The 14,048-nt window shown below is 40.5% G+C and overlaps 1 protein-coding gene across 21 annotated transcripts in view; it reads right to left on the bottom strand.

The window, feature by feature from the left end:
- TSHZ2 (teashirt zinc finger homeobox 2) overlaps nt 1-14,048 on the bottom strand; it is a 911,650-nt gene that overhangs the window by 505,235 nt on the left and 392,367 nt on the right. Inside the window, exons 2-3 of one of the 21 annotated variants that reach the window (XM_072944426.1) lie at nt 13,513-13,648; nt 12,199-12,269 (exon numbers count right to left, since the gene is read on the bottom strand). The exons of 18 other annotated variants lie outside the window; for them this stretch is intronic. The gene's annotated coding sequence lies outside the window, so the exon portion shown is untranslated. Of the gene's footprint in view, nt 1-12,198; nt 12,270-13,138; nt 13,199-13,512; nt 13,649-14,048 lie in introns of those variants that run through there. 2 more of the 21 variants (XM_072944425.1, XM_072944427.1) reach the window with 2 other exon arrangements.

Genomic DNA, 14,048 nt, shown 5'->3' with positions numbered 1-14,048 from the left:
TCTTACTAGCTGTGTGACCTTAAGCAAGTTATTTGACTTCTCTGAATCTCTCCTATATACCTATATCACACGAATTATGCTTGTTTTTCCGCCTATATCACAGGATTTTTATGAGGATCAAATAAATTCATGTATACATAAATGCCTTCTGAGTCAAAAAGCTTTATACGAACATAAGATACTATCACCAAGTTACATTTTGTTTTGTTTTCTGTTCCTCATTTCAGAAGACAGTAGTAGAACAACAGAACATAATGTCCTCACAAGGGAAAGAGGGAGGAAAGCGAATCCACAAAAGCTCCCCGCTCCATTGTCTCCATCCCGAAACTGCCTATCCCAGGAGCATGGCAATGACTTAGGAAAGAGATCAGTTGTAGGGCCCAATGAGTAAAAGCTGCTTAGCAATGGGGAATAATATTGCCTGAGGAATAACATCGCCCAGGGAAACGGGGGCATTCTTCTTGTCAAGCGTGAATCATTTGTGCATGTGAAACATTTGTGATGTGAAACTATAAATAATGGCCAGAGATCACCAGCAAAACGTAGGTAGCACTCTGACCAATTTCCACATACAGAAGAGAAATCCATTGTGAGATTGGAAATGTAAGATTAAAAAATTACAAACACCTATTGTGTATATGTGTATGTGCAAAATATACATGACATAGCCTATGTGCAGATGTTATATACGACATACGTATACATATATAAGAACCCAGATTTATATAAATATCCGTTTATATAAAATCATGTATTATACACATATAATAAATATTGTGTATGTTATACACATGTATATATTTAGATTGACATTTTTCAGATACTAAATGAAGAGCAGGCAGAAATTAGTAATGAATCCAGGTTGTGTAGAGAGCGATTCAGTGGAGTAATTTTCAAATTTAAAAGAAGAAATTGCAGATGATTATTAAAACCCAGTATTTTAGCCTATCTGGTCTGACTCTTACCTAAATAACCAATCTAATCTAATCTAATCCAACCTAACTATGGATTTTGATAAACTCACTTAACAAATCATTTTCAGTTTGTACCCCAAAAAGTAATGATTATTAAAATATTAGCACTTCTACCTGAATAACTGATTTTAAAATGAGGATGGGACAGAGGAAGGAGTCACATTTCAAGGAAGTTTCTGCTTAAATACAAACTTAAATCACAAGAACTAATTGTAGAATTCTCACAGCTTTCAGCTTTGTGTGCAAACTATGTATCTGTCCTATTGAGCAGGTGAATGTCTCCAGGTTGGAGGCAAAACAAGGCAGTGTGAAGATGAACCAAACCACTCAAAGAACATTTATGTGTCTTCCTGGAATCCACTCTTATCAGATCTTCTAGAAATACTGACATAGTTAATGGTATCTAAAGTCACACACACCTGCCCTCCACAAATGTGGTTTCACCCCACCCAAGAACTTAAGAAAGATTTCTCTCTCTATGACTTGGCTCTCCACTGACCCTCATGGACAGGAGGGGGGGTCTAGCAAAGAGCTATTAATTCAACATATAGGTATTAAGCACATGCTATGTTCCAGTCACAGTTCTGGGCACCAGGATATGGCAATAAACAAGGCAATCCCAGATCCCTGCCCTGGTGGAGCTGACTTCTACTCAAGGGTGGTGGGGATCAAGGAGGTCATGACAGATGTTAAACATGAAAACAAAGTAAATGAGAATTTTTTTAAGGTCATGTGACACAGACGGAGTTCGGGGTATTGGGTAGGGAGACTCATTTTGAGTGGCTGGACAGGGTAGCCTCTCCAGGAGGACACATTCATAGGAGCTGAGATGTGAATTATGAGCAGAAACCAACAATACCAAGATTACATGGCAACGTGTTTCACACGAGAGAAACAGTTGTACAAAGCCTCTGAGCTGGGAACAAGACTAGCCTGGGTCAAGGGAGAAACAAAAAGGCTAGCGTGGCTGAAAAATGACAAGGAAGAGGAGACGCATGGGGAATTGGGCAGGAGACAGCTGCAGGACTCGATCAGGCCAGGTTTTCCAGAACATAGAAAAGAATGTTAGTTTTTTAAATAAATGCAATGAGAAGACACTGGAAAGTTTTAATCATGGGAGTTATGCAGTCTGTTTTGCACTTGAAATCTATCCCCCTGGCTGTTGTTTAGAGGTTAGAGGAACACTCTCCCAGCCCAGGGCCATAGCTGATAGAAACAGAGGTGGTCATCTTACCCAGTGTTTCTCGTCTCTAAGGAACTGTGTTTAGGAACAAAGCATCAGCCAATGTTCAGGCAGTCTCTTCATGGGGCAATACTGTAACACATATAGTCTGGAGGTTTGAGGCAGCCATATTATGCCAAGAGGACTGAGAATTGGCTTCCTGGGTTCTTCTCTCTCCTCAGTCTCAGGTGAATGCTTGTCTTAGATTTCCACCCAGGAGTCAGGAGCTCCGCTGAGCTGGAGAGAGCTGACCGGCCAGATGTAGGAGTAGCTGATGAAGACAGCAAGCCAAAGTGAACACAACAGTGGAGCCTTTTTTTTTTTCACTCACGGCAATAATATAAACAAAAGGCTAAACCAGAGAAAGCACCAACTCCCGTCTGTTCCATTTTCCCTGAAGCAATGGCACTGATGAAGGGTCAGGTGGATCAGTGCAGATGTCAGGGGACCTGAATCTCTCACTGCTGGGAGAGCACTGAACAAAAGGCTCCTGCAGTGTGATGGATCTGGGGCTGGGAGGAGGGAGAGAAGGTTGGCCTATGAGGGGAAAAGTGCTGAGCGCTGAGTCAGAATGCAGAAAAATGTCTGCAAGTTTCCCCGCTCCTGTCCCCCAGGAAGGTGATCTTGGTAGAGGCTCTTAAGGAAAGCCTCTGCTGAAGGCCCCCACTAAAGAGACGTCCACGTGGAGGTGTCTGAGCTAGGAGTGCAGCTATGCATAAGAGAATGGCCCTCCAGGGAGGCTGGGTCCTTTACTGCAAATCCCTTAAGAGAAGGCAATGCCCCAAGTCTGGTGTCAGGAGGGCCGCTTTCTCCCTGACCCCTGTTAGATAAAGTCTTTGCAGCTGCTTCTGCTCAGGTCTGGAAGACCACACGTAAGTCTTCAGCCAGGAGCCCGACTCCAGACAGACCGCTCTGGATCCTTACTATGAATCCTCCTCTTTATTTCCTAGAATAGGTTGAGTAGTTTCTGTTGCTTGCACCTGCATCCCAACTATAAGAAAATGGACCCAAAAGTGGCAGAGAGTCAGTGAGATGTCTTGAGGAATGGTGAGAAGTGTGGATACTAGAAAAACAGGCACCACTGCCCATCGAGAGAATACGTCTGGAGACACCTGGCAGACTCTGAACCGGGTCAAGAGTTTGAGCCCGTCAAGTATTAATGGTGATTCAAAGAGCCCAGCGCAGGAGCAGGAGTTAGAGAACAAGGCATGTGAGCAAGTGGCCCATCTCTGAGACCACCTGCTGGGATAGTTTGCTAGATTTCTGCATTGTAACAAGAATGCTAGCAGATGGGAAGAGAAGCAAGACAGAAGAGGGAGAAGGCTCTGATTCTCTCTCAGACTCATCCCCTCCCTCTCCTCGCTTCTCTTCTCCGCTCTGGCCCCTCTCGCCCTCTCCCTGTTGCCAGATGAGTCTGCACCTCGGGCCCCTTGAATCTGCTCCTTGAGCCTGAGCTGATCTTCCCTCCCACCCTCGCATGACTTGAATCCCCATGAACTCAAATCTCTGCTCTAGCATCATCTCTTCCAAGGGGCCTTTTCTGACCATGCCATCCAGAATGGCAGCTCTACCACTTTTTGTCCCTTAACCCTGCTTTATTTTTTATTCTTTGTAGCATTTTATCACCACCTGACATTTGACTGATGGATTGTACTTTGTCTTCCTGTGCCTACACTGGGACAGAAGCTCAACAAAGGTTAAGGACGCTTTAGTTCTCAAAGCACTGTTTTCTCGAAGCCTGGAATCACTCCCAGGAAAGAGTAGGTGCTCCAGAAATATTAATTACATGAATGAATGAATGGAGAAAGAAAGCAGTAAAGGAGAGAGAAAAAGAAAGGGGAGTAAAATACCAAGTCTCTAGTTAAAGAAGCAAAAAATTGATTACTAAAACTGAATATGTAAATTGGAGAAAAAAAGTCTCTCTATGTATTTTATGTTTTAAATTGATCTCTTTGGTTTGTTTTATTAATTAATTAATTCACTTCCTTAATAAATATTTACTGCCTGAAGAAAAGCTCATATTTTGACATGACTGGAGAAGATGAAGACTCCAAAGAGAAGATAGTTAGACCAAAGGGAAAAATCCACAATAGAAATAGTTAAGAAATTCTCACACATTGTGTGTGTCTAAGCATTTCTGGAGTGAGCAGTATTTTTGCTTATGTATCAAAACTAACAGTATTTTTTTTTTTGAGTGTGAGAAAGAGAGCAAGCCACCACAGTGGCTTATGTCATGAAATACTAATGTCCTGGAATGGTACAGCCACTGTGTAGAACAGTATGGTATTTCCTGAAAAAAAAATAGGATTAACATACATACAATCCAGCAATTCCACTCCTACATATATAACCAAAAGAACTGAAAGCAAGGTCTCCAAGAGATAATTGTATACCCATGCTAACAGCAATATTATTCATATTGCTGAAATGTAGAAACAATGCAAGTGACCATCCACAGACATCTGAGGAAAACGTGGTATATACATGCCATGGAGTATTATGCAGCCTTAAAAAGGAAGGGACTTCTACAGTACGCTACTACATGGTTGACACTTGAGGACATTATGCCAAATGAAGTAAATCAGTTACAAAAAGACAAGTGCTATATGATTCCATCTGCATGAGATACTTAGAGTAGTCAAATTCACAGAGACAGAAAGTAGAACGGTGGTTGTCAGGGACTGGAGAGGGGCGAGTTATTGTTCAGTGGGTAGACAGTTGCAGTTTTACAAGGTACAGAGTGTGGAGATGGATGTGGTGGTGATGGTTGAATGATATTATGAATGTATTTAATTCCACAGAGCTGTATGCTTAATATGGTTAAAATGGTAAAAAAATGTAAATGTATTTTGCCATAATAAAAAATTGAAGGGAAAAAAAAAGTCTTGGGCTGGTACTGCAGCTTTGCCAAGTCACGGTGAACTAGCTTCTTCTAGTATTCTATTCTCCTCTTGGTTTGTAGCTTGAGATCTCATGGTTACAAGGTGGTGGCCACTGCACTTAATGTAGTAGTGACATCCAAAATATTTTTTCAATGGAACAGACCTGGAGGCCCCTGCCATTCCAGGTTCTGTTGTGATTGCTGTTTTTGAATCATAAGAATGTCTGGTAGGCTTGGGCAAGGCACCAGGGCAAGAGGGGCACATGGGGGACACGGGGAAGTTCTGATTTCACAACCAGCATGGAAGTATTTCAGCATCTTCACAACTGTACCTCCCTATCTGTGGGAGCAGCCAAATGGCAGAGCTAACTCTAGAAATCAGGCAGGAGGAGGAGGAAAGGAGAAGGGTGTAGGGTCTTCTTTTGGCCAGTCTTTGTGGGGTTTTTTTTTTCCTTTGGGAAGTAACATTCTCCCTGGAGACTAATACCCAGCTCTCACCAGGTAAAAGCAAGCCACGTGATCACGGCCAAACTGTAAGGGGCAATCAGCTGAGTTTTCTGAACCTCTATAATCAAGGCAGGCAAGGGAAAAACGGGAGCTGTAAATGGCTTTTGGAAAGCCAGTTCCCAGTTTCTGCTGCAGGTGAACATTATGGCCAGGGAAGGACACAGTAAAAGACCAGTTCATCTGTCCTAGAGGTGGACAAATTGAGAATGAGGATCTCAGAAAGCAAGAAGCCCAACTTGAAGTAATGCATTATATTTTGAACCCTGAATGTTTGACAATACATTTCACGGCTCATTTCCTGCTCCTTGTGAATGCTAGTAAACACTCAGAGAGCGAATTCACATTTTTCATGTCAAATATCCTTACGGTTCTCCCCTCCTCCAGCTTGTCACCAGTTAAACAGACCCTGTGAGGACAGTCTGTTCACACTATAATCTCTTGCGACACTAAACCTTAATCTGTCTTACAATTTCTATTGTTTTTCACTAAAAGGTTATTCCAGAAATATTTCATAGAGCACATTCATTTTCCTGGCCAAGAATAAATTGTATAATCAGAGGCATGCTAACCAACGCTGGCTCTCCCTTCCCAACCCAAATTTAAGAATTTCATGCGGATTACTCATTGCCATCTATCTAGCTAATTCAATGTCATTATTTCTCTCTGGTCTAGGCAGAATTCCCCCTTCCCTGAAATGAGCTTATCTCATAATAAGACATTGGAGGAGGAAGGGCAGTGCTGGTGGAGTTCAAGTCACTGAAGTCCACACATCCACTCCCAGGCCTGGAATTAAGAAGCTGTCAATGTTTTCCATTAGAAGGGAGAATCCATTTTTTAAGAAAAAAGATTGCAACTTGCTATTTAACTTTTTTAAAAAAAAATCATGAAAGAGTCTGACATTGCAAATGGTGGCTTCTCTAAATATTTAGTTATTTTTGCCTTTGATTCCATCCCCAACCCTACTCCTGGCCTAAGTCTCACTTACTATCCAGGTCACAATTTATTTATCACTTCCTTTCATAGGCTTTCCATGTCCCCAAGACTAAGAAAAGAACTTAGTCTAAACCTCGTAGCCCTCTCTCTCATTTCTAACAACCCATCAAGTATGAATCTCACTGCCTACGCAGTGCTGTCCAAAAGCACTAGAATGGAAGACACATGTGTAATTTGGAAATGTTTTAGCCATACTTAAAAAAGAGTAAAAAGAAACAGACAAAACTAATTTTAATAATGTATTTTTTAACTGAGTATATCCAAATAATATCATTTTGATATGCAGTCAATATAAAAATACAGATGGGACATTATACTTCCTTTATGTAAATCCAGTGTGTGTTTCAAGACTTACAACACCTCTCAATTCAAACCAGCCACATTTCAAGTGCTTGACAGCCACATGTGGCTGGTGACGTCACTTCTCCACTGGGTGACACATTTCTATACTATTTGGATGTGCATTTGTGTTTCCTTCTCATTGCACTCAAGAGTGGATATTACATTTATCTTCCACCATTGTCCCCTTAGCACCCAGCACATAGTGGAAACTTAATAAATGCTTGATGAAAACATAATTGAGCAATGTCTTCTCTGCCACAGTTTAATCGTGTGACTTTGGGTTAGTTGATTTCTCTGGAGCTCCTACCTTATTAAAGAAGAGGATGTCATATTCTATGATTGCCAAGGTCTTCATAAATGTAAACATTCTAGGTCACTTAATTCAGTTCTCTCTCTCTCTCTGTCTCTCGCTTAAAGTATCTAAACACACGCCCTTACTTTTACTGTGTTTTAAGGCCAGAGTACACTCCAATTTACCATGCTCAACTATTTTACATTTTCCCATTTGGTCTTTGGATCTTGGAGACATTTAGGATTGTGATACTGTTTCATTTTTAAAATAGTGTTCATTGTTCTTCTTTGATGTGAAATATCTTCTTAGTAGAAATTTGGACAGTACAGAAAAGTACTCAGTAAACAAGGTGCTTATATAGCTACCACACAGAGATGACACAGTTGACACTTGTATGTCTGTCCTTCTGCTGTATTTTCTCTATTAGTCATAATATGTGTATCAATACATGTTTGATTCTCCTTTTTAGCAAAATTGGGGTCATAATATACATACTTTTTTCAAGTCATCCTTTGTTATTTAACAATAGTTGGTAATATACACTCAAGCCATCAAATACTATTTTAAAGCATAATTTTGCTGGATGCAACATATAGCATCATTTGACTACATGGAGGCGCCATGAAATGAAGGAACAAAGTGGATATCTGGGGGAAGATTTTTATCGGTAGAGAAAAGAACAAGTTCAAAGGCTTAGAGGGTAGGAACAAGCCCAGCATGCCAAAGTGGCTGAATGTGAATAAGCAAGGCGTAAAGATGCAGAAAACCAGGTCAGAACAGTAATGGGAGGCCAGACAGTGCAGTGATCATGGTGCTTTCCTCTGAGGAATAAGGGAAGCTGGTGTAGGGTTTTCAGTGTCACGAGTGGTTGGGGTAGGGGGATCGTACTGATATCTAGTGGGTAGGGTCCAGGGGTGCTTCCAAATACCCTATAATGTCCAGAACAACCCCTAATAACAAATAACTATCTGTACTCAAGTGTTGGTAGTGTCAAGATTGAGAAAGCATGCTCTATAAGAAGGCAAGAAAAGTAACCGGAAGACCCCCTAAGAATTTGCTGGAAAGAAAAATCTAGGCTTGAGAAGTAGTTCTTTGGACCCAGGTGGGGTTGGTGGAGGTGAAGATCAGTAGTCAGATTCTGTATGGATTTTGAAGATGCAGCGGTATGAGAAATTGATGACGGACTGAAGGAACACAAGAGAAAGAAAGGAATCAAGGTTGACTTCCATGTTTGAGGTCCAAGCACCTTGGAAGATGGCCTTTCCATTGACGTAGATAGGGGCCAGTTAAAAAGGAGGTTTGGGGAGAACATTAGGAGTCTGAATAGTAGAAATTTTAGAGAGGGACTCAAGGGGACTTGAAGATTGGTCGAAAGTGAGAAGTAAAGAAGAAAGAGCAGAGGAGAAAGACACCAGGTGTGTGGCCTGGGCTGCTGGTCAGGTAGTGGAGTCATGCACCCAGCCAAGGAGAGGTGACAGTCTGCACCTAGAAGGTGGCAGGTTTGGCTCAGACATACTGAGCTGAGGCATGTCCAAAGGTATTGATAATAGCTATTCCATCTCCTTCAACTGTCTCTTTGAGTACACCAAGAACATGGAGAAAAACCACATTGTGAAGTTAAAGTTTCTTACATGCTAAAGTTATTTTCAAAGTCATTTTACTAAACGGTCTTTGGGCTCCTCTATCCAATTTCCTGGGAAACCATAATGTATGTCCTGTCATAGTCTGCCCTTCAAGATTCTGATGGGAGTTGACTCTCTGCCATTAGGAAAAACGCATATTTATTTAGGGTGTTTAAAAATTAAGTTTATAGCAATTGAACTTCCCTTTATTTAGTCTCAGAGCACATTAACATTTTTTTGAACTACACTGTTAAGAACATTTTAAGGGTTATTTTTACATCAGTAAAAGGCTTTCAAAGCCAGGGAGCACACAGGATGTATCATTCTCAAGGAAGACCAACCCTAGGTAATGCTGGAATAGTTTTCTTAAAAGTGGTAGATAAGACTTATTATTATTTTTCATTGAGTCATACTGATTAGACTGTAATTGTAAGTCTTCACCCTCCTCATGCCATGCAATCATCACAGAATCTAATGAGGTATGTTCTGTTACTCTTCTTATTTTGCAGATTTAAAAAGTGAGGCTTACAGAAAGGAAATAACACACTCAAGCAACACTGGGGAGAAGAAAATCACAAATTGGGAAGGATGGAGTATAAAAGGATCCCAAAGATCATTTGTTTGCCAAGCCCTCTACTATTACAGGAAAGGCAACTGAGGTCCCCATGAGGCTAAGTGACTTAGCCAAGTTTCTATAACAAGAAGGCAGGAGAGGCAGCCATGGGCAAGAATCAGAGGCATAAAATGGAATTCTGTGTACCTGGAATCTGCTAGCAGCTCACGACCAAAGTACACACATGGGAGAAAGGGAAAGTCATGCTAGCGATTGAGGCTGAAGAGGCTCGAAGAGGCTCAAAGAGTCCAGATAAGTAAGTCACCTAATGCCTATCTTCAGTAGTGTGGACTTTATCTTTCATTCTAGTATTTCTCAGAGGATGTTCTGTGAACACTCATTCCCTTGGAATTTACTAAGTGCTCTGTGAACGTCTCCAGGGGTCGTGAAGATTTGGAAAAAAAAAATGCTGGGAATCCCAGAACTTGAAATGTGTAGTGGACATTATGACTGTCTGAGGGAGAGCTGGCATATACGGCAGCTCCTCAACCTTGCCTGACCAGCGAGTCCGTGTCCTCTGGGGACCTACGTGGAACTCACATTCTAGACAACACCAGGTTAGGTAGAGCTGCTGGGAAGGACAGTTTTAAGTGAAGATATGAAATGGGAAGTGAGAATGATGAGAGTTACTTGAGAAAAAATTAGAATTTGGCTTAAAAATATGATCTTGTCAGCATTTTCCCCCTTTTCCTCCGGTTTGCTGTAGTGGTTTACACCTACTCTTCGCAGTAAGTGTCTGAAAAGAGATTGTGTGAAGTGGCTGGGGAAAGAGGAAAGGGCTTGCAAAGCTTCAGAAACTCCTGGGAGGCTCTATGGAGACTGAAATTTCTTTACCTGTTTGCCGGTTTGTTTTCCCACTATAGATAGATGTCAAATACAGACTTGAACACAAATCTGTTATGCACTCACTCGTGCCTCCCTCATGCATGAATCACAAGATTGATTTCTTTACTGTGCAGGACCACAGTGCCGGGGACAAGTTAGGCTGTCCACCTGTGGCCCCATGATGGAAGGGAACGTACATTTTTATAGCACTTGTCATGCCATATTGCAATTTGTTTATTTGTTTATCCTTCCTATCTGTCTCCTGGTCATATAGCTTTGGCTAAAATACTTCACCTCATGGTTAAGAAAATGAAGGGACATCAGTGGAAGCACTGAGACTTGACATCTCTACATACTTTGCGTCTAGCATAGAGCTGTTCCTCACTTCATTTATCCAATGACTTTATTTATTTTAGCTTGGAGGTGTAATTGACACATAAAATTGTAAGGTATTTAAAGTGTACATTGTGTTCCACCCCAATATTCATAGCAGCACTGTTTACATTAGCCAAGACATGGAAACAACCTAAGTGTCCATTGACGGATGACTGGATAAAGAAGTTGTGGTATATTTACACAATAGAATACTACTCAGCCACAAAAAATAAGATAATGCCATTTGCAGCAACATGGATGGACCTGGAGAATGTCATTCTAAGTGAACTAAGCCAGAAAGAGAAAGAAAAATACCATTTAATGTCACTTACATGTAGAATCTTTAAAAAAAAAAAAGACAAACTAATTTATTTACAAAATGGAAACAGACTCACAGACACAGAAAAGAAATTTATGGTTACCAGTGGAGGAAGAAGGTGGGAAGGGATAAATTGGGAGCTGGATATTTGCAGATACTAACTACTATATATAAAATAGATAAACAAGAAGTTTATACTATATAGCACAGAAGCTATATTCAATATCTTATAGTAACTCATGGTGAAAAAGGATGTGAAAATGAATATATGTATGTTCATGTATGACTGAAGTATCATGCTGTACACAAGAAATTGACACAACATTGTAAACTGACTATACTTCAATAAAAATAAATGTATGCTAAAAAAACTAAGTGTACATTATGGTGATTTAATCTATGTATACATTGTGAAAGGATTCCCTCTATTTAGTTAATTAACACATTAATCACCTCACATATTTATCTTTTTTATTTTTTTGGTGAAAGCATTCAAGTTCTACTATTAGCAAATTTCAGTTATGCAATACAGTGCCATCAGTTATAGTCACCATGTTTTACATCCGATCCTCAGACCTTATTCATCTTATAACTGGAAGTTTGTACCCTTTTCCAACCTATCCCTACCTCTCCTAACCCCCAGCCAGTGACTTTCATACTCTCTGTTTACATGAGTTTGACATTTTGTATTTTAAGATTTCATATATAAACAATACCATGTAGGATTTGTCTTTCTCTGTCTGACTTATTTCACTTAGCATAATGCCCTCAGTGTGTATTCATGTTGTTGCAAATGACAGGACTTCCTTCTTTCTCATGGTTGACTAATATGCCACCACATCTTCATCCGTTCAGTCATGGATACATAGGTTGTTTCCATATCTTGACCATTGTGAGTAATGCTGCAGTAAATGTAGGGGTGTACATATCTTCAATACCCTGTTTTCATTTTCCTTGCATGTATACACAGCAGTGGGTTTTGTTCATTCTATCATACGGTAATTCTATATTAAAACTTTCTGAAGAACTTCCATATTATTTTCCATAGAGGCTATACCAATTTACAATCTCATCCACGGTGCATGAGGGTTGCCTTTCCTCTATATCCTTGTCAACGCTTGTCGTCTCTTGTTTTTGAGAACAGCCATCCTGACAGGTGTGAATTGATACCTTACTGTGGTTTTGATTTGCATTTCCCTGATGATAAGTGATGCTGAGCACCGTTTCATGTACCTGTTGGCTTCCAACGACTGTTTGTGATCATCTAGTCCGTGCTGGGTGTCATGATCAGTTCTGGATATCTACTAATGAAGAAAACAGGCACAATAATGGTCTCTCGGAGTTCACAATTGAGTGGAGAAAGAAAAGAACAACAAATGATGAAACAACATATAATGACAAATTCTGACTAGCATATAAAGGACATAAACAGAATTCAGAAGGGGGCTTAGAGAAGAGTTTGACACCACTTGAGATGTTTGAACATTGACAGCATTCAAGCCCCACAATTCTCCCTTCCTCCCTTGCCCCACATATTAGCAAACCAATGAGAAAGTTTGGGTGCCCCCTTGTTTCATGCTGGCAGGAAGTTCAAACCATATAAGGCCAATCTTGGAGAGGGAGCCCTCACCCAACCCCATACTCCTAACCACCATCACATCCGAAGCCAGCTGCCCCTCTCTGCTCTCTCGAGCCACTTACGTGGCTCTCCAAGAAAGCCTCGTTACGTGAGTGATAGACCCTTTCATGACCCCCTCCTATGTGGCATGTGTGAGGCATAATTAGTTTCAAGATACAAATCAAATTTGGGGTGACAGGTGCATCCTTCCTGTGAGATAACCAAAATAGAATTGCTGCATAAATGGCGCAGTTCTAATTAATATAATATAATACAGTAAATTATTTGTAATTTAGATGGCTTTTGTCTACCCCTCTTAGTGTCATGGCATAACTTTTTAAGGATTCCAGAAAGAAATCCTAGGCAGATTTGACATATATAAATTTGACATATTAAATATATATATAAAGTCAACATACAAAAATACTTCTAGATATTTCATTGAGAATATTCAGATATACATTAAAGTTAGTTCCCAAGCTAGGATCAGGTCTTCATGTAAGTCGGCCCTATGGTCTTGGAGTCCAGAAAGTTTCCACAGCCCAAAATACCCACCTTTAGACTCACTCTCCAGGGCTTTATGAAATCATTTGTTTTAATCACAGGAAGGCATCAAATGACCTGGGGAAAGGGAACTCTTGAGGAAGACCGTGCTGGAAGAAGTGGCCCCAGGAAGGAGCATTCTGCCCGGTGTTAGAAAGCCTGCCTTCAGGCCCCAGGCCTTCTGGTTTCAATCTGTGAGCCCATAAATCCTTGTTTCTCTCATCTTTAAAAATCATGATTCTCTTTTCAGTTTCTTCTTACCTCTCTTTGAGCCTGATTCATCTGACTGAATGTGACAATGTGTGTGACCCTGAAAAGTCTGATACAGAAACAAAGCATCACTTTTGCAGTTATTTTCTAATTATCCCACCAACAATAAAGATTACCTGGCGAGTGGGCCAAAACAGGTGGGGAGAGCGTGAGGTGTGGAAATGCAGGGTGTCACCATCAACAGAGCACAGCATGAGTTTTACAGCTGGAGACCCAGGGACCAGAGCCTGGCTCTGCCCATTCCTCACGTTCCTTAGGTATAAAACAGGGATTTTAATAGTAACTCCCTTATAGGTTTGTTGTGAGAATTAAATGCAATACTTGAAGGTAAGTTCTGAGCAAACACTTAATAAATATTAAATTATCATCATCATCATCATAGTCATTTTTATAATCATTTTGATAACTTTCTACAAGAACTGGGAGAGACCAGGAGAGCTTTCAGAGGCAGGCTCTAAAACTGAGTGTGCAGTTTCCCAGATCGGACTATACTCCTAACACTCACAGATCTCTATGGTGATTTAAAAATGAAACTGGAGGGAGGGAGAAAGAGAGAGAGATGTTATTTCAAAACATTTTCTATAAAGTAGTAAGGTGAGTGGGCACAGAAAGATTTACTTTAAGAATATTGTTGATGCTTTTTGTAATTTAT

This window comes from Vicugna pacos, chromosome 19, assembly GCF_048564905.1.
Source record: "Vicugna pacos chromosome 19, VicPac4, whole genome shotgun sequence".
Lineage (NCBI taxonomy): Eukaryota > Metazoa > Chordata > Mammalia > Artiodactyla > Camelidae > Vicugna > Vicugna pacos.
This window is presented reverse-complemented; position numbering and strand designations above follow the sequence as displayed.